This window comes from Oryctolagus cuniculus, chromosome 8 (assembly GCF_964237555.1).
Source record: "Oryctolagus cuniculus chromosome 8, mOryCun1.1, whole genome shotgun sequence".
In the NCBI taxonomy this organism is placed as follows: domain Eukaryota; kingdom Metazoa; phylum Chordata; class Mammalia; order Lagomorpha; family Leporidae; genus Oryctolagus; species Oryctolagus cuniculus.
Window position 1 is genome coordinate 118,183,167 of NC_091439.1, and position 21,153 is coordinate 118,204,319.

Here is a 21,153-nt window from a genome sequence, read left to right on the forward strand (position 1 = left end):
GTGCAATACAATTTCCAAGTGCGTGTTGGCTTTCCTCATAACACACACGTCCTGTGAACATTCAACAGAGGCATGGGTCTTCCTAGAACACTCAGGAGACCAGAAGATGTTTCTAGAAACTTCATCTGACAAGGACTGATATCCACAATAAGGGACTCCAACAACTCAACAGCAAAACAAATAACCTGGCTCTCGAGTGAGTAAACTGGTGTGAGCCCTGGCCACTCTGCTTCTGGTGCAGCTCCATCAGATGGTGGCCCACGTGCTAGACTTCCTCCCATGTGCGAGACCAGGAGTTCTCTGCTCCTGGCTCGTGGCCTGGCCCCACTCTGGCCCCTGCAGCCATTTGGAGAGTAAAACATCGGACAGAAGATCCCTCAGAGGGTGACAGGCAGGAAGCTGTCACTGCCCAGCTCGCGCGTTATGTGTCTGTCTCAACCGCACCAGACGGCACGGCCCCGCAGTGCACGTTCAAGGATCTGGTTTCCACCACAGCTAAGTGACGGAAACACCTTCACCGACTCCAGTGAGGTCAGTCTGACTCCAGCTACACTTGAACTGCACACCAGGCATGTGTGGCCCAGGGCTGCTGCTCATGGCGCCAGCGGCCAAGGTCCAGCTTGCAGGCCGTGCGAGGGCAGTGACTGGGCACAGCACCCCATCTGCTCACAGGGTGACACGGGACTTGCCCGCAGGTCTGCAAGACGCTGGGTTAGCAACTCTGCTGGGGAAGTCAGGCAACATGCGGCCTGGAGATGAGCTGGGCAAAGCGTTCCCCAGTCTGCTCCTCTGCACAGCTCGGAGCAATCCCAGATCTGCGTGCACCCAGCTGTCCTCACCCGTCTGCACCTGCAGTGTGGACACCGCTTCTGAGCCCAGGCCTTGAAAAGCATTCATAAGCCAGCAAGGAAATTTAAAAATAAGCATTCCATGGCAGCGAGCACAAATGTGTAATCAAGATAAGTCTCCTTTGAATGTAGCACCGCCGTCCTGCACAGAGGCAACAGCCCTGCTTCAATGCACTGCACTCTTAATTAGCGCTTCAAGGAGAAAGGCATAAAAGGAATTACAGTCATCAAGCCTGGAGCGCCAGCTCGAGTGAGCAGGACGGAAGTGAACGCTGAAGGTGAACATTCTTCATCAGAGATCGACACCACGCTGGCACTTTAATTAACGTCGGTCACAAGACACACGCGTAAATCCAACAGCGCACACGCACACAGTGTGAGCCACACAAGTTCCGGCAGCCCCGGGGGTTAACAGCAGTGCTGTCTGCCTGGGACGTGTTAATTAGCAGGGAATCAGAGAGTAAGCAGCACTTAGCATCGCGCAGACAGTGAACGGATGTGATGACAGCTGGTTTGCTGGCTGATTGTGAATATCGGACAATCAATCACATCACACAGGGAGAGTGTGGGCCTTCTGGAATCTGAGAATGAATCCGCTCTGAATGACACAAATGACATCAACAGTCACCTCAATTTCTAAGCACAGAATTTTCAACGTTCAGGGGCCAGGCTGCAGAACACCAACCCAAGGCTGCTCACCCACAGCTACGGTGCCAGTAAGTGCCGCGGCTCTGATGAGGGGATCCAGAGAAGGGGACGCGTCAGCAACGGTCTGCTCACCAGGACACAAGCAGGCCGCATTCCCAGAGAGCGTAGGGAACAGGTGCTTTGTCAAAGGGCGGCCTTTCTCAGTGGAATCGCCGACAGTGCCCTAGGCACGACGCCGGGGAGGCAACCAGGGACCCGTGAACCTGCTCTGAGAAGCTGTGAGCTGGAGAGCAGATGGCTGGTGTGTGCGTGTGCGTGCATGTGAACACACATGCACGTCCAAGTGTGCAACACGAGTACCCGTGACTGCACGTGTCACTGTGAGTAGGCAGGTGTGTGCGCGTACACCATCTCACTTTGAAGGCCCATGTTAATGAACTGGGATTTGGAGGAAGCACTGTTCCTTTTTTAAATATTTTATTTATTGATTTGAGAGGTAGAGTTACAGTGAGAGAGAGAGAGACAGAGAAAGGTCTTCCTTCCGTTGGTTCACTCCCCAGATGGCCACCATGGCCGGAGCTGTGCCAATTCAAAGCCAGGAGCCAGGTGCCTCTTCCTGGTCTCCCATGCGGGTACAGGGGCCCGCCCAAGCACTTGGGCCATCCTCCACTGCCCTCCTGGGCCACAGCAGAGGCTGGACTGGAAGAGGAGCAACCGGAACTAGAACCCAGCGCCCATATGGGATGCTGGCGCTGCAGGCGGAGGATTAACCTAATGAGCCATGGCACTGGCCCCTGAAGCACTGTTCTTGTGCGGTCAGTGCTCTGAGGATGCAGAGCCAGTTCTCATGAGTGTGCGTGGACACGTGTGTGAGACTGCTGGCCTGCGAAGCTGATGCACCAGGGCTACTGGGCCTCCTTGAGGAAGAAAAAATGCCTTCCCATGGAAACCCAGGATGGAGGACAGACGTGTGGTCAGTGAGCAAGGAGGGCATACGCGTGGTCAGTGAGCATGGAGGGCAGACGTGTGGTCAGTGAGCATGGAGGGCAGACATGTGGTCACTGAGGACGGAGGGCACATGCGTGGTCAGTGAGCATGGAGGGCAGACGTGTGGTCAGTGAGGATGGAGGGCAGACGTGTGGTCAGTGAGGACAGACGGCAGATGCGTGGTCAGTGAGGACGGAGGGCAGACGTGTGGTCAGTGAGGACGGAGGGCACACGTGTGGTCAGTGAGGACGGAGGGCACACGTGTGGTCAGTGAGGACGGAGGGCAGACGTGTGGTCAGTGAGGACGGAGGGCACACGTGTGGTCAGTGATCGTGGAGGGCACACGTGTGGTCAGTGAGGACGGACGGCAGATGTGTGGTCAGTGAGGACGGAGGACAGACGTGTGGTCAGTGAGGACGGAGGGCACACGTGTGGTCAGTGATCGTGGAGGGCACACGTGTGGTCAGTGAGGACGGACGGCAGATGTGTGGTCAGTGAGGACGGAGGACAGACGTGTGGTCAGTGAGGACGGAGGGCAGACGTGTGGTCAGTGAGGACGGAGGGCAGACGTGTGGTCAGTGAGCATGGAGGGCAGACGTGTGGTCAGTGAGGACGGAGGGCACACGTGTGGTCAGTGATCGTGGAGGGCACACGTGTGGTCAGTGAGGATGGACGGCAGATGCGTGGTCAGTGAGGATGGAGGGCAGACGTGTGGTCAGTGAGGACGGAGGACAGACGTGTGGTCAGTGAGGACGGAGGGCAGACGTGTGGTCAGTGAGGACGGAGGGCAGACGTGAGGTCAGTGAGGACGGAGGGCAGACGTGTGGTCAGTTAGCATGGAGGGCAGACGTGTGGTCAGTGAGCATGGAGGGCACACGTGTGGTCAGTGAGCATGGAGGGCAGATGTGTGGTCAGTGAGGACGGAGGGCAGACGTGTGGTCAGTGAGGACGGAGGGCACACGGGTGGTCAGTGAGCATGGAGGGCAGACATGTGGTCAGTGAGGACGGAGGGCACACGTGTGATCAGTGAGCATGGAGGGCAGATGTGTGGTCAGTGAGGACGGAGGACAGACGTGTGGTCAGTGAGGACAGACGGCAGATGCGTGGTCAGTGAGGACAGAGGGCAGACGTGTGGTCAGTGAGGACGGAGGTCAGACGTGTGGTCAGTGAGGACGGAGGGCAGAAGTGTGGTCAGTGAGCAGGGAGGGCAGATGTGTGGTCAGTGAGGACGGAGGGCAGACGTGTGGTCAGTGAGCATGGAGGGCACACGTGTGGTCAGTGAGCATGGAGGACAGACATGTGGTCAGTAAGGATGGAGGGCAGACGTGTGGTCAGTGAGGATGGAGGGCACACGTATGGTCAGTGATCGTGGAGGGCACACGTGTGGTCAGTGAGGACGGAGGGCAGACGTGTGGTCAGTGAGCATGGAGGGCAGACGTGTGGTCAGTGAGGACGGAGGACAGACGTGTGGTCAGTGAGCATGGAGGGCACACGTGTGGTCAGTGAGGACGGAGGGCAGACGTGTGGTCAGTGAGGACGGAGGACAGACATGTGGTCAGTGAGCATGGAGGGCAGACGTGTGGTCAGTGAGCATGGAGGGCAGACGTGAGGTCAGTGAGGACGGAGGGCACACGTGTGGTCAGTGAGCATGGAGGGCAGATGTGTGGTCAGTGAGGACGGAGGGCACACACGTGGTCAGTGAGCATGGAGGGCAGACGTGTGGTCAGTGAGCATGGAGGGCACACGTGTGGTCAGTGAGGACGGAGGACAGACGTGTGGTCAGTGAGCATGGAGGGCAGATGTGAGGTCAGTGAGGACGGAGGGCAGACGTGTGGTGAGTAAGGACGGAGGGCACACGTGTGGTCAGTGAGCATGGAGGGCACACATGTGGTCAGTGAGGACGGAGGACAGACGTGTGGTCAGTGAGCATGGAGGGCACACGTGTGGTCAGTGAGGACGGAGGACAGACGTGTGGTCAGTGAGGACGGACGGCAGATGTGTGGTCAGTGAGGACGGAGGGCACACGTGTGGTCAGTGAGGACAGAGGGCAGACATGTGATCAGTGAGCATGGAGGGCACACGCGTGGTCAGTGAGCATGGAGGATAGACGTGTGGTCAGTGAGGACAGAGGGCAGACGTGTGGTCAGTGAGGACGGAGGGCAGACGTGTGGTCAGTGAGCATGGAGGTCAGACGTGTGGTCAGTGAGGACGGAGGGCAGACGTGTGGTCAGTGAGGACGGAGGGCACACGTGTGGTCAGTGATCGTGGAGGGCACACGTGTGGTCAGTGAGGACGGACGGCAGATGCGTGGTCAGTGAGGACGGAGGACAGACGTGTGGTCAGTGAGGACGGAGGGCACACGTGTGGTCAGTGAGGACGGAGGGCAGACGTGTGGTCAGTGAGCATGGAGGGCACATGTGTCGTGGCGGTGAGGACAGAGGGCAGATGTGGTCAGTGAGGATGGAGGGCACACGCATGGTCAGTGAGGACAGAGGGCACACGTGTCGTGGCGGTGAGGACGGCACACTGGGTGTCCTTGACTGTTGATGTCTCAGTGCTGCTCCCTAGACCCGGCCTATTTCTCCCACAGCCTGTCAGGCAAGTGGGGGGGTCCCCAAGCCCACAGGCAGAGCACCTGGTCTTACCCTCAAGGCCAGCTCAGGGATCAATGCCTGCAGCACAGGACAAGGCCCGGGCCGCTGCTGCCCAGGCCCACGGCTGAACTCGGCCTCAGCGGAGCAACAGATGAGCACCACGGGGCTCACAGTGCCCCTCCCCGCAAGGAGGCAGAGGCTACAGAGACTCACGGCGAGTCGCGCACCAAGTGGCAGCAACTGCACTCAGCGGTCTGCCAGCTGGCACCCACCACCAAAGCACTGCATGTCCGCCCGCCCTGATGTAAGGATCTGGAGAGCCCGACCGTGTGAATCCTGAAACGACTGCCCAGAAGTCCTCTGTAGAGCCACAGAGAGGATCGGCCATTGAGCTACAAGTCCCAGATGGCTGTGGATCGGGGCCACGCCAGGCGTTGCTGACGCAGCACGAGGAAGCACACTCGCCTAAGCCGCCCGCACGCCCCTGTGCCCGGTTCCCAGGAGAGGCATTCCTCTCCAGTCTGTCACCCATGCTCACTGAAGGCCCGCGGGGTGCCACACCCTGTCCTAGGCACCAGGAACTCAGGGTTTCTGTTCCAGTGGGGGGGGGCAGCCAGACCAGGGCTTTGACATCACTGAGAGGCACTCTGTGAGCTGAGGGGTTGAGGGGTGAGAAGGCCAGCAGGCCCCACCTGATCTCACGTAAAGCACTGCATGGTCCAAAGCCTGACCCGAGGGTCTCACTTAACACACAGCAGCAGAAGGGTGCGATTGTGGGTGAGAAAGAAAGTGTCACGTGTGCACAGACACACACACGTGCACACACATGCACACACATACAGGCACACAGCAACCCACACATGCACACACACCCACACATCCACACACATGAACATGCACACATATACACACCCCCACATGCACACACACGCATACACACATGCACACCCGCACATGTACACGTGAACCCACACATGTGCGCACACACATGCACACCCACGGCTCAGCTGCACACCTGCATGTTACTGAACCTTGCACCAGGAAAAGCCCACCTTGTCCTTGAACGGAGAGGGAAGCATGAGGTGAGCGAGGCCTTAGCAAACGCACTCTGGTGCGCCAGGCCTGCCGAAAGCTTGGCCTGGGTTCTCTCGGGAGCCCTCCTCCGTGTGCCATCTCCCATCGAGCCAAGGGCTCCCACGTGTGCGGCCAGGAGTGGGGAGGCTTTGTGACCCTTCACGCATATGATGCTTTCTTATCTGCGGGGGTTCTGAAGCCTATTTCTGAGAGTACACACGCATGGGGAGACTAAAGGCGGAACCTGCCCTGCAGGCCGGAGCAGCCTGCACATGCCTCTTCCCGCAGTTCACACGCATGGGGAGACTAAAGGCGGAACCTTCCCTGCAGGCCAGAGCAGCCTGCACATGGCCTCTTCCCGCAGTTCACACGCATGGGGAGACTAAAGGCGGAACCTTCCCTGCAGGCCGGAGCAGCCTGCACATGCCTCTTCCCGCAGTTCACACGCATGGGGAGACTAAAGGCGGAACCTTCCCTGCAGGCCGGAGCGGCCTGCACATGCCTCTTCCCGCAGTTCACACGCATGGGGAGACTAAAGGCGGAACCTTCCCTGCAGGCCAGAGCAGCCTGCACATGGCCTCTTCCCGCAGTTCACACGCATGGGGAGACTAAAGGCGGAACCTTCCCTGCAGGCCAGAGCGGCCTGCACATGCCTCTTCCCGCAGTTCACACGCATGGGGAGACTAAAGGCAGAACCTTCCCTGCAGGCCGCAGCGGCCTGCACACGCCTCTTCCCGCAGTTCACACGCATGGGGAGACTAAAGGCGGAACCTTCCCTGCAGGCCGGAGCAGCCTGCACATGCCTCTTCCCGCAGTTCACACGCATGGGGAGACTAAAGGCGGAACCTTCCCTGCAGGCCGGAGCGGCCTGCACATGCCTCTTCCCGAAGTTCACACGCATGGGGAGACTAAAGGCGGAACCTTCCCTGCAGGCCAGAGCGGCCTGCACATGCCTCTTCCCGCAGTTCACACGCATGGGGAGACTAAAGGTCAAACCTTCCCTGCAGGCCAGAGCGGCCTGCACACGCCTCTTCCCGCAGTTCACACGCATGGGGAGACTAAAGGCGGAACCTTCCCTGCAGGCCGCAGCGGCCTGCACATGCCTCTTCCCGCAGTTCACATGGACGACTACACTCCCCCCAGTCTTGGTTCTGCTGCTGGGCATGGCTCACAGACTGCTCACAGCCCCTGGGGCCGATGGACTTGGCAGGAGTAGGCATGGCAGGGTAGCATTTCCAGGAAGACTGGCCATCCCTGCAGCCCTGTGCTGAGGCCGCACCTGCTGTCCTGCCCTGGAGAGCAGCTGCTGTGAGGGCGGGGCAGGGCACCAAATCACCAGAGGAGGGGGCTGGAACTCACAGGAGCTGAGCTGCAGACAGCATCTTCTCTGGGTGGTTGCAAGGTCCTAACTCCCCAGCAGAGAGGACGCTACCGTGGGCATGGCAAAGTTCATTTCTGTCGGCCTGGGGCACCCCGCAAAGACAGGGCTCATGGAACCCAACAGCCACGCCCTGTACCCCAGTGCTCTTGCTTCAGTCTCGGCCCCTCTAGTGAGAAGCAGGCAGGGAGGAGGCGGGAGCCCAAGTCTACTGAGGAGTAGGGAGGGAGGAGATGGGAGCCCAGGTCTATGAGAAGTAGGAAGGACACGGGAGCCCAAGTCTACTGAGGAGTAGGGAGGAGGAGACGGGAGCCCAGGTCTATGAGAAGTAGGAGGAGACGGGAGCCCGGGTCTATGAGAAGTAGGGAGGACACGGGAGCCCAAGTCTACTGAGGAGTAGGGAGGAGGAGACAGGAGCCCAGGTCTATGAGAAGTAGGGAGGAGGAGATGGGAGCCCGGGTCTATGAGAAGTAGGGAGGAGGAGACGGGAGCCCAGGTCTATGAGAAGTAGGGAGGGAGAGATGGGAGCCCTGGTCCATGAGAAGTAGGGAGGAGGAGACGGGAGCCCAGGTCTATGAGAAGTAGGGAGGACACGGGAGCCCAAGTCTACTGAGGAGTAGGGAGGAGGAGACGGGAGCCCAGGTCTATGAGAAGTAGGAGGAGACGGGAGCCCGGGTCTATGAGAAGTAGGGAGGACACGGGAGCCCAAGTCTACTGAGGAGTAGGGAGGAGGAGACAGGAGCCCAGGTCTATGAGAAGTAGGGAGGAGGAGATGGGAGCCCGGGTCTATGAGAAGTAGGGAGGAGGAGACGGGAGCCCAGGTCTATGAGAAGTAGGGAGGGAGAGATGGGAGCCCTGGTCCATGAGAAGTAGGGAGGAGGAGACGGAAGCCCAGGTCTATAAGTAGGGAGGGAGGACATGGGAGCCTGGGTCTATGAGAAGTAGGGAGGAGGAGACGGGAGCCCAAGTCTAATGAGAAGTAGGGAGGAGAGACGGGATCCCAGGTCTACTGAGAAGTAGGGAGGAGGAGATGGGAGCCCAGGTCCATGAGAAGTAGGGAGGGAGGAGGCGAGAGCCTGGGTCTATGAGAGGTAGGCAAGAGGAGACATGAGCCCGAATCTGCAAACCTCCTGCCAAACCAATCACCTTCAGAACCAGTCCCTGGCTGTGGGGGGCAGTGAGTCTGTCTGTTAGCATTGTCCCCAGATTGCACTTAGGGGGTTTTCTTGGTCATGGACAGTACAGACAGGCACCTGGAGCTCCAGCAGCGGGCTACAGCCTCTGCCTTTCCCACTGCCCCTGCTATTGTCACCTGTATCGTACTGACGCAGATCCCCAGCACCCCTGCTGCTATACCCATATTGTACTGATCAGATCCCCTGTGCCCCTCTTGTTGTCACCCGTATCGTAATGACCGTATCCCCAGCGCCCCTGCTGCTATACCCATACTGTACTGACCGCATCCCCAGCACCCCTGCTGCTGTCACCTGTACTGTGCTGACACAGATACTCAGTGCCCCTGCTGCTGTCACCTGTATCGTACTGACCAGATCCCCTGTGCCCCTCTTGTTGTCACCCGTATCGTACTGACCGGATCCCCAGAACCCCTGCTGCTGTCACCCAAACCGTACTGACCGTATCCCCAGTGCTCCTGCTGCTGTCACCCGTATTGTACTGACCAGATCCCCAGTGCTCCTGCTGCTATACCCATATCGTACTGACCAGATCCCCTGTGCCCCCCCTCCTGTTGTCACCCGTATTGTACTGATGCAGATCCCCAGCACCCCTGCTGCTGTCACCTGTACTGCACTGACACAGATACTCAGTGCCCCTGCTGCTGTCACCTGTATTGTACTGACAACTGACACAGATCCCCTGTGCCTCTGCTGCTGTCACCTGTACTGTATTGACACAGATACTCAGTGCCCCTGCTGCTGTCACCCATACCGTACTGACACAGATACTCAGTGCTCCTGCTGCTGTCACCTGTACTGTATTGACACAGATACTCAGTGCCCCTGCTGCTGTCACCCGTATTGTACTGACACAGATCCCCTGTGCCTCTGCTGCTGTCACCTGTACTGTACTGACACAGATACTCAGTGCCCCTGCTGCTGTCACCCGTACTGTACTGACACAGATACTCAGTGCTCCTGCTGCTGTCACCCGTATCGTACTGATCAGATCCCCAGTGCTCCTGCTGCTGTCACCCGTATTGTACTGACACAGATCCCCTGTGCCTCTGCTGCTGTCACCTGACTGTACTGACACAGATACTCCATCTAGCACCTGGCCTCTAGTACCTCAAAATGCCATGCAGTTCACTTCTGCTAAGTTCCTGTGCTGGGCACTACAAGCCTTCAGGAACTCCCTTGCAGCCACAGCCTTGCAGGCAGAAGAGAGGGGAATTATGAGCACTTATGAACCATGGAACAGTTTGTAGCAATTCAAGGTTTATCACAAGGAGTTAAATGCTAACGAGAAGGCAGGAAGTACTTCAAAATGTCTGTGGAAAGGGGCGAGTGTTAGGTGCACCAGCCAGGATGCCATCAGGCACCTGCATTGTGCACCTGCGCGCCTGGCTAAGTCCCTGCCAGCCTGCTTCTGATCCACTTCCTGCCAGTGTGCAGCCAGTGAGGCAGCAGCTTATGGCTCAGGTACGTGGGCCCCAGCACTCACAGGGGAGCCCTGATTCAGCTCCTGGCTCCTGGCTTTGTAGTGGCCAGGCCTAGCTGCTCTGGACATCTAGGAAGTAAACCAGCAGATGGAAGATCTCTGTCTTTTCAACTAAAATTAAAACAAATAAATAAAAATCAATTACAAATGTTAGCAAAAAGATGGGAAATCCATGCCATTTTTTATAATATGCTTTCTCTGAAAACCTTTCATATGCATGGATTTCAAAATTTCTTGCACCAAAATAAACTTAAAATATCTGAAAACTGTATTTATCGGCGAGGCAAAGGGAGGGAGAACGAAGGGCGAGAGCTATCATCTCATCTGCTGGTTCCTTCCCCAGACGCCACAAGACTGGACCTGGGACCCAGGAACTTCATCTGGGCGTCCCTGCAGATGGCAGGAGCCTGTGCACTGGGGCTGCACCGCTGTCCCCAGGGTCTGACGTGGGCTAGACATCCACCGCACCATCGAGTCTCTGAAGTACAGACATGTACTTCACACTAGTACAGACGTGTTTTCATATGACATAGAGGCTGTGTGCACCACTCTGCTGCCCCTGGCATCAGCACTGAACTTGTGTGTGCTTCCAAGTTCTCTAATCTTGCAGCGAGGTCACTACCTGCCATGCAGCAACAGGCTGAGAAAGAAATGTCGGTGTCTGTGGGAGACATAGAGAGGCACAGGCGGACAGCTCAGCACCTGGGAACAGGACTGGCCCCTCTGTGCACTGTGGGCTGGGCAGTGTCTATGAGAGAGAGGGAGAGAGAGAGAGAGAGAGAGAGCACGAGAGGGAGGCACAGGCGGACAGCTCAGCACCTGGGAACAGGACTGGCTCCTCTGTGCACTGTGGGCTGAGCAGCATCTATGAGAGAGAGGCAGAGAGAGGGAGGGAGGGAGGGACACAGGCGGACAGCTCAGGAGCTGGTTCCTCTGTGCACTGTGGGCTGCTCCCCCAGGACTCCATCCGCGTGCAGCTGTCTGTGTCAGCAGCTGCCTCAGCCCGGCTCGTGCCCATGGGGTAGCTGATGTAATCCATCCTCTCATCTCTCATCGCTTTTCTCCTTGGTTTCCAAAATACAGTAACTGGACAAACCGAGGCATCGAATTCAGTGTGCTTTCCAAAGCCTCCCGTCCCGTCATTTGTGTGTGTGTGTGTGTGTGTGTGTTTTTGACAGGCAGAGTGGACAGTGAGAGAGACAGAGAGAAAGGTCTTCCTTATGCCATTGGTTCACCCTCCAATGGCCGCCGCGACTGGCGCACCGCGCTGATCCGATGGCAGGAGCCAGGTGCTTCTCCTGGTCTCCCATGGGGTGCAGGGCCCAAGCACTTGGGCCATCCTCCACTGCACTCCCGGGCCACAGCAGAGAGCTGGCCTGGAAGAGGGGCAACCGGGACAGAATCCGGCGCCCCGACCGGGACTAGAACCTGGGGTGCCAGCACCGCAAGGCGGAGGATTAGCCTAGTGAGCCGCGGCGCCGGCCACTTGAGTTTTAAAAGCACGTGGCGGTCCTCCACACCTGTGGCCACTTCAGGATGAAATAAATCTGATGCAGCCGGCGATCTGGAAGTGAGTACTGCCATCCGCGCGTGCGTGTGACCTCACCGCCATCTTTGTGTCGTGTGAACCCAGCTCAGCACATGCAGATGTTTCTGCCCAAGTCCCTGAACCGTGAACCTGGCTCAGCACACGCTACTGCAGACTCGAAAGCTGAGCCCTGGCGTGTGCTGGCGAGCAGGGGTGTGAGGACAGGTGCACCTGCACCTGCCACCTCCCCCCGCAGGGGCAACTCCTACTCCCAGTGTGGACTGAGCCCTTGGGTGACAGTGCGGCTAAGTCTTCCATGATAAAACATGGGTGATAGCAAGGATACAATGACCACAAGCCCCTGCAGTGTGCAGGTGCCGGCCGTTCTAGAAGCTTCTGACAGAAAGGTCAATGGCCCCAAAAGGCAACTGTTCTCATGGAAAAGGGCAATCACTGAGCAAAAACAAAAATCGTTTCTGGTGCTGACGCTGTGGTGCAGCAGGTTAATGCCCTGGCCTGTAGTGCCAGCATCCCACATGAGTGCCGGTTTGGGTCCTGGCTGCTCCACTTCCAATCCAGCTCCCTGCTAATAACCTGGGAAAGCAGTGGGGGATGGCCCAAGTGCTTGGGCCCCTGCACACATGTGGGAGACTGAGAATAAGCTCTGGGCCTCAACCTGGCCTAGCCCTGGCCTGTTCGGCCATCTGGAGAGTGAACCACTGGATGCAAGATTTCTCTAATTCTGACTGTCAAAAAAATAAAATAAAAAAAATGTCAAAAATAAACGCAGGTGGTTTTGAACAACTGGAATACGGAGCTCGTAACACTGAACTCTGAAACACATACGCTTGTCTTAACACAGAGTAGGAATGCGGCTGCAGTGGACTGAGTGTCTGTGTGGATCCTCAGCCCAGTGTGACCACCACAGGGGGTGGCCTTGGGAGGCAGCGGTGTCCGTGGAGCCCTCAGAGCCGAGGTCACAGGACACGGAGAGGGGCGTTGCCTCCGTCAGCATGAGGGCGTGATGAGCAGTGGCCCCTCAGCACTGGACACTGCCCACCGTGGCCTGCACAGACCGGGCACAGGTCCCTGGGCAGAACAGCCTGTTAGGTTTCACGGCCCCCCTGGCTGCCCACACAGGGCTCTGCCGTCCGTGTCCTGACCATGCCCCTGACCGAAGCAAACTGGAGATGCAAGTCCGAGGTGGGTGAAAGGAACGCATGTGACTAAGCCAGGCAGCCCTGGGAGAACACGGGGGCCCCTCGGAGCCAAGCAGCCCTGGGAGAATGCAGGGTCCTCGGAGCCGGGCAGCCCCGGGAGTGAGAACACGGGGGCCCCCTTGGAGCCGGGCAGCCCTGGGTGTGAGAATGCGGGGGCCCCTCGGAGCCGGGCAGCCCCAGGAGAACGCGGGGGGCCCCTCGGAGCTGGGAAGCCCCGGGAGAACGTGGGGGCCCCCTTGGAGCCGGGCAGCCCTGGGTGTGAGAACATGGGGGCCCCCTTGGAGCCGGGCAGCCTGGGAGTGAGAACACGGGGGCCCCCTCGGAGCCAGGCAGCCCTGGGAGAATGCGGGGGCCCCTCAGAGCCGGGGAGCCCCGGGAGAACGTGGGGGCCCCTCGGAGCCGGGCAGCCCTTGAGTGAGAATGCGGGGGCCCCTCGGAGCCAGGCAGCCCTGGGGGTGAAACGCGGGGGCCCCTGTGCCCAGGACTTGGGGATGGGGGCCTTGGCCCTGTGCTGAGGGAGCGCCTCACAGGCCTGAACCCAGTACCAGGGGATTCTGCATGGTGGCTCATGGTGCCCGGCTTCCAAGCCTTGGCCTGTCACTCACGCCTCTGGGGTGGCGGCTCCAGCTCACAGGATCTTAGCCGTAGCCATGGCCCAAGGCCCTGCCTCGGGGACTGACCTCCAGATGTCTGGCCTCAGAGCCTCTGTGTGGGGCACACTGGCCGCCCTGACGCCCACACAGCTGTGACCCCAAGTCTGGGCCTCCACGGGCTTTCTGACACCAGTGGCTTTTATAGCACAATTTTCTCATATGATTTTCCACTGAGGCGTAACGGACACCCTGAGTCCTGTGACAGCCCACCAAGGGCCTCACTGTGAGTGAGTGACAGTGCCCTTCACTTTAGCCAAGTTCCTCCAGCCCCGCCACCAGGACCGAGGCTTCTTTTTTAGTGGAGCAGCCAGGACTCAAGTGGTGCTGGGGTATTGGGTGCTGGCGTGGCACAGGGTGGCTTACGCCAGTGCACCACACCACCGGCCCCAGGGCCGAAGTTCTGCTGGGATTCTGAATTTCCCCACTGTTTCCAGGCGACACTTCAGTGGGGGGCTGGGAGATGCGGCCTGCAGGGTGTGGCTGGGAGGGCTCCTCAGAGGAGCAGGAGCCTCAGAAGTGTGTGTGTACAAGTAAGCTCACATGGTCACACACATACACACTCATGCACAGGCACACACACACACTCATGCACGGGTGGTGCACACTCCCACACACTCTCACATGCACTCACATCGTCATGCACACACACACACACACACACACTCTTGTACAAGTGCACACCCATACCCACATGTGCACTCACACATGCACATTCATACACAGTCACACACATACACACTCATGCACAGGTGGTGCACACTCCCACACATACTCTCACATGCACATTCACATCGTCATGCGCACACACATACATACACACTCATGTACAAGTACACACCCACATCCACATGTACGTACACACATGTGCACTCACACATGCACATTCATACACAGTCACACACACATACACACTCATGCACAGGTGGTGCACACTCCCACACATACTCACATGCACTCACATAGTCATGCACACACACATACATGCACACTTATGTACAAGTACACACCCACATCCACATGTGCACTCACACATGCACATTCATACACACAGTCACACACATACACACTCATGCACAGGTACACACACAGTCGCACACACATACACACTCATGCACCGGTACACACAGTCACACACACATACACACTCATGCACGGGTGGTGCACACTCCCACACAGTCATGCACACATACACACACAGGTGCACACTCCCACACATACTCATATGCACTCACACACACATACACACACACTCTTGTACAAGTACACACCCACACCCACATGTACGTACACACATGTGCACTCACACATGCACATTCATACACAGTCACACACATACACACTCATGCACGGGTGGTGCACACTCCCACACATACTCTCACATGCACACTCAGTCATGCACACACATACACACTCATGCACAGGTACACACTCACACATTCTCACATGCACACTTCCACAAGTCATGCACACATGTGTACACACTCATGCACGGGTGGTGCACACTCCCACACATATTCTCACATGCACACTCACATCGTCATGCACACACACATACATACACACTCATGTACAAGTGCACACCCACACCCACATGTACGTACACACATGTGCACTCACACATGCACATTCATACAGTCACACACATACATACTCATGCACGGGTGGTGCACACTCCCACACAGTCATGCACACACACATACACAGGTGCACACTCCCACACATACTCACATGCACACTCACACAGTCATGCACACATACACACTCATGCACGGGTGGTGCACACTCCCACACAGTCCTGCATACACACATGCACAGGTGCACACTCTCATGCACACTCCCAGTCTCACATACATCTACACACACACGTGTGCACTCACACACACTCATATGCATACTCCCAGTCATGCACATACATCCGCACACACACGTGCACACTCCCACGTGTCATGCACAGGTGCACACACACTCAGTACATGACGAGGCTGGTGCCCGAGCGGATGCTGGTGGCCCAGGCGGAGCAGCCGTCACAGCTCTCAGCTGGGAGTCAGAGGAAGCCTGTTTCTCAGGGGAAAGCTTGGGCTCTGTGCCCCATTCAGGCCCTCGACTGTGCAGGGCCCACCCACAAGGGGAGGCCCCTGCCATCTGGATGCCCTGGCCTCAGCTGGGGACACCCTGGCCACACACCGTGGGAGGCCATGCTCGTTGACTGAGACCAAGCACAGGAAGGGCATGGGGAGGGCAGTGGTGGCTGGGTGTGCAGTGGCCAGGGTCCACTTCACCTGTGTGGAGGGCAGAGGTGGCCGGGTGTGCAGTGGCCAGGGTCCACTTTACCTGTGTGGAGGGCAGAGGTGGCCGCGTGTGCAGTGGCCAGGGTCCACTTCACCTGTGTGGAGGGCAGAGGTGGCCGGGTGTGCAGTGGCCAGGGTCCACTTCACCTGTGTGGAGGGCAGCGGTGGCTGGGTGTGCAGTGGCCAGGGTCCACTTCACCTGTGTGGAGGGCAGAGGTGGCTGGGTGTGCAGTGGCCAGGGCCCACTTCACCTGTGTGGAGGGCAGCGGTGGCTGGGTGTGCAGTGGCCAGGGTCCACTTCACCTGTGTGGAGGGCAGTGGTGGCCGGGTGTGCAGTGGCCAGGGTCCACTTCACCTGTGTGGAGGGCAGCGGTGGCTGGGTGTGCAGTGGCCAGGGTCCACTTCACCTGTGTGGAGGGCAGAGGTGGCTGGGTGTGCAGTGGCCAGGGCCCACTTCACCTGTGTGGAGGGCAGCGGTGGCTGGGAGTGCACGTGGCCAGGGCCCACTTCACCTGTGTGGAGGGCAGCGGTGGCTGGGAGTGCACGTGGCCAGGGCCCACCACACCTGTGTGGAGGGCAGTGGTGGCTGGGTGTGCACGTGGCCAGGGTCCACTTCACCTGTGTGGAGGGCAGAGGTGGCCGGGTGTGCAGTGGCCAGGGTCCACTTCACCTGTGTGGAGGGCAGAGGTGGCTGGGTGTGCAGTGGCCAGGGCCCACTTCACCTGTGTGGAGGGCAGAGGTGGCTGGGTGTGCAGTGGCCAGGGCCCACTTCACCTGTGTGGAGGGCAGCGGTGGCTGGGTGTGCACGTGGCCAGGGCCCACTTCACCTGTGTGGAGGGCAGTGGTGGCTGGGTGTGCACGTGGCCAGGGTCCACTGCACCTGTGTGGAGGGCAGTGGTGGCTGGGTGTGCAGTGGCCAGGGTCCACTTCACCTGTGTGGAGGGCAGTGGTGGCTGGGTGTGCACGTGGCCAGGGCCCACCGCACCTGTGTGGAGGGCAGTGGTGGCTGGGTGTGCACGTGGCCAGGACCCACTTCACTTGTGTGGAGGGCAGTGGTGGCTGGGTGTGCAGTGGCCAGGGCCCACTTCACCTGTGTGGAGGGCAGAGGTGGCTGGGTGTGCAGTGGCCAGGGCCCACTTCACCTGTGTGGAGGGCAGTGGTGGCTGGGTGTGCACGTGGCCAGGGTCCACTGCACCTGTGTGGAGGGCAGTGGTGGCTGGGAGTGCACGTGGCCAGGGTCCACTTCACCTGTGTGGAGGGCAGAGGTGGCTGGGTGTGCACGTGGCCAGGGTCCACTTCACCTGTGTGGAGGGCAGAGGTGGCTGGGTGTGCACGTGGCCAGGGCCCACCGCACCTGTGTGGAGGGCAGTGGTGGCTGGGTGTGCACGTGGCCAGGACCCACTTCACTTGTGTGGAGGGCAGTGGTGGCTGGGTGTGCACGTGGCCAGGACCCACTTCACTTGTGTGGAGGGCAGTGGTGGCTGGGTGTGCACGTGGCCAGGGCCCACCGCACCTGTGTGGAGGGCAGTGGTGGCTGGGTGTGCAGTGGCCAGGGCCCACTTCACCTGTGTGGAGGGCAGAGGTGGCTGGGTGTGCAGTGGCCAGGGCCCACTTCACCTGTGTGGAGGGCAGTGGTGGCTGGGTGTGCACGTGGCCAGGGCCCACCGCACCTGTGTGGAGGGCAGTGGTGGCTGGGTGTGCAGTGGCCAGGGCCCACTTCACCTGTGTGGAGGGCAGAGGTGGCTGGGTGTGCAGTGGCCAGGGCCCACTTCACCTGTGTGGAGGGCAGTGGTGGCTGGGTGTGCACGTGGCCAGGGTCCACTGCACCTGTGTGGAGGGCAGTGGTGGCTGGGAGTGCACGTGGCCAGGGTCCACTTCACCTGTGTGGAGGGCAGTGGTGGCTGGGTGTGCAGTGTCCAGGGCCCACCGCACCTGTGTGGAGGGCAGTGGTGGCTGGGTGTGCACGTGGCCAGGGCCCACTTCACCTGTGTGGAGGGCAGCGGTGGCCGGGTGTGCACGTGGCCAGGGTCCACTTCACCTGTGTGGAGGGCAGTGGTGGCTGGGTGTGCAGTGTCCAGGGCCCACCGCACTTGTGTGGAGGGCAGTGGTGGCTGGGTGTGCACGTGGCCAGGGCCCACTTCACCTGTGTGGAGGGCAGCGGTGGCTGGGTGTGCACGTGGCCAGGGTCCACTTCACCTGTGTGGAGGGCAGTGGTGGCTGGGTGTGCACGTGGCCAGGGCCCACTTCACCTGTGTGGAGGGCAGTGGTGGCTGGGTGTGCAGTGGCCAGGGTCCACCGCACCTGTGTGGAGGGCAGCGGTGGCTGGGTGTGCACGTGGCCAGGGTCCACTGCACCTGTGTGGAGGGCAGTGGTGGCCGGGTGTGCACATGGCCAGGGCCCACTGCACCTGTGTGGAGGGCAGTGGTGGCTGGGTGTGCACGTGGCCAGGGTCCACTGCACCTGTGTCCGTGTGCACTAGAGAAGGAGTTTTCACAGGCACAGTCTACATTCTAGACACATCTAATAGAAAACTGTTGAGGGTGCATTGTCCCTGTTTCCTGGAGCGCGGGGACTCAGAAGGGAGACTGCGGGACCTGAGCCCACAGCCAGGCTGCTGTTCCTGAGACGGCAGGCGTGGATTTACTCTGGGTGATCACCACCCCGACCACACATGGCGCCCTTCTTCTCGTCCCACTGTGGGGCTGTCCTTCAATCCCTGCAAGAAAGACAACCGGACCCCAACGGCGAGTTCACTAAGACACCACAGCACCTATCTGTTTTCTGGGCAGCAGAGGTGTTTCCTTCTCTCTGTCTGTTGTTGGAATACTCTGAACTTTATGAAGCTAAATAATCTGTTTTTAACTCAGCGCTCTCAAAGCTTATGCACTGCAAGGAGCCAGGAGGAAGAAACTGGAGCTGAGCAGACGGCACAGGCAGTGGTGCGCAGGTGAGGAGATTTGGGAAGAGTGAGCCGGGGGAGGGGAAAGGTCCCTGGGATGTGATTGTGGGAGGAGGAGGGGGCTTCACTCAGCAGCTGGTGAGGCGCCACGAATGGGAAATCTCTGGAGCTTCTTCAAACTCAGCCCCACAGAGACCTACGCAGACAGCAGTCGGAAAGCCTGTCTCCCGCCCGCTGCGGTTCTCAACTGGAGACTCCTGTGTGCAGCCCACCCGCTCCTGGCGCAGGGGCTCCTGCTGGCCCTGAGACCGCCCTGGGCAAGGAGCAGGCGACAGTGAGAGCCACTGCTGGCGCCCGTTGGGCTCCCGAGACTCCCTTAGTTTTAATGACTCTGAGAACCAGCTGTGACATTTGTTCACACAATCCCTGACCCAGAGAAAAACCATTATAATCTAATTTATACCATCTTGCGCCGCCGTATCAATAATATTCCCTCCCTAGAAAAACTGGATGTGATGCATATTTAGACAAGAGAATCTGCCCAGTGAATCACTTCAGAGATGAGAAGGAAGCCGTGTGTGAAATGAGAGTTAGATGTTCCCAGAACCACTTCACGGGCTCCAGGACACTATTCTGATAAAGGGCCAGTGGCACAGGGGCCTGTGCGCACACTCCGGCTGCCCGCAACAGGCCGCTCTGGGGGAGCTCCAGGGATGCCAGGGGAGGGGCCGTGTGGGTCCTTGGGAGGGGAGGGGAGGGGCCGTGTGGGTCCCTGGGATGGAGGGGAGGAGCTGTGTGGGTCCCTGGGATGGAGGGGAGGGGCCGTGTGGATCCCTGGGATGGAGGGGAGGGGCCGTGTGGATCCCTGGGAGGGGAGGGGAGGGGCCGTGTGGGTCCTTGGGAGGGGAGGGGAGGGGCTGTGTGGGTCCCTGGGAGGGGAGGGGAGGGGCCGTGTGGGTCCCTGGGAGGGGAGGGGAGGGGCCGTGTGGGTCCCTGGGATGGAGGGGAGGGGCCGTGTGGGTCCCTGGGATGGAGGGGAGGGGCCGTGTGGGTCCCTGGGATGGAGGGGAGGGGCCGTGTGGGTCCCTGGGAGGGGAGGGGAGGGGCCGTGTGGGCACGCTCCTGCTGCCCATCCCGGGGTGGGGGGCTGTGAGCATGCTCCTGTGGCTCACCTCAGGCCCTCCCCAGGGGCTCCTGGGATGCCAGGGGAGGGGCCCTGTGAGCACACTCTTGCTGGCCTGCCTCAGGCCCATCCTGAGGAGGAGGAATCCTGGGATGCCAGGGGAGGGCCCATGTGGGTCCATGGGATGGAGGGGAGGGGGGGCCCTGTGACCACAATCCTGCTGCCCGCCTCAGGCCCATGGTGGGAGGGGCTCCTGGGATGTCATGGGAGGGTCCGAGCAGGTCCCTGGGATGGAAGGGGTGGGGCCGTGTGGGTCTACGGGATGGAAGGGGAGGGGCCATGTGAGTCCATGAGATGGAGGGGAGAGGCCGTGTGGGTCCCTGGGAGGGGAGGGGAGGGGCCCTGTGACCACAATCCTGCTGCCCACCTCAGGCCCATGGGGGGGGCTCCTGGGATGTCATGGGAGGGTCTGAGCAGGTCCCTGGGATGGAAGGGGAGGGGCTGTGTGGGTCCCTGGGATGGAGGCGAGGGGCCGTGTGGGTCCCTGGGATGGAGGGGAGGGGCTGTGTGGGTCCCTGGGATGGAGGGGAGGGGCCGTGTGGGTCCCTGGGATGGAGGGGAGGGGCCGTGTGGGTCCCTGGGATGGAGGGGAGGGGCCGTGTGGGTCCCTGGGATGGAGGGGAGGGGCCGTGTGGGTCCCTGGGATGGAGGGGGGGCCGTGTGGGTCCATGGGATGGAGGGGGGGCCGTGTGGGTCCATGGGATGGAAGGGGGGGCTGTGTGGGTCCCTAGGAGGGGAGGGGAGGGGCCGTGTGAGTCCCTGGGATGGAGGGGAGGGGCCATGTGGGTCCATGGGATGGAGGGGAGGGGCCGTGTGGGTCCCTGGGATGGAGGGGAGGGGCTGTGTGGGTCCCTGGGATGGAGGGGAGGGGCCATGTGGGTCCATGGGATGTAGGGGGGGCCGTGTAAGTCCATGGGATGGAGGGGGGGGCTGTGTGTGTTCCTAGGAGGGGAGGGGAGGGGCCATCCTAGGGAGGGGCTGTGTGGGTCCCTGGGATGGAGGGGAGGGACCATGTGGGTCCATGGGATGTAGGGGGGGCTGTGTGGGTCCATGGGATGGAGGGGTGCTGTGTGGGTCCCTAGGAGGGGAGGGGAGGGGAGGGGCCGTGTGTGTCCCTAGGATGGAGGGGGGGCCGTGTGAGTCCCTGGGATGGAGGGGAGGGGCCATGTGGGTCCAT

At 59.9% G+C, this 21,153-nt stretch overlaps 1 protein-coding gene across 5 annotated transcripts in view; it reads right to left on the minus strand.

The window, feature by feature from the left end:
* DLGAP2 (DLG associated protein 2) overlaps positions 1 to 21,153 on the minus strand; it is a 583,372-nt gene that overhangs the window by 28,623 nt on the left and 533,596 nt on the right. The gene's annotated exons all lie outside the window — the stretch shown is intronic.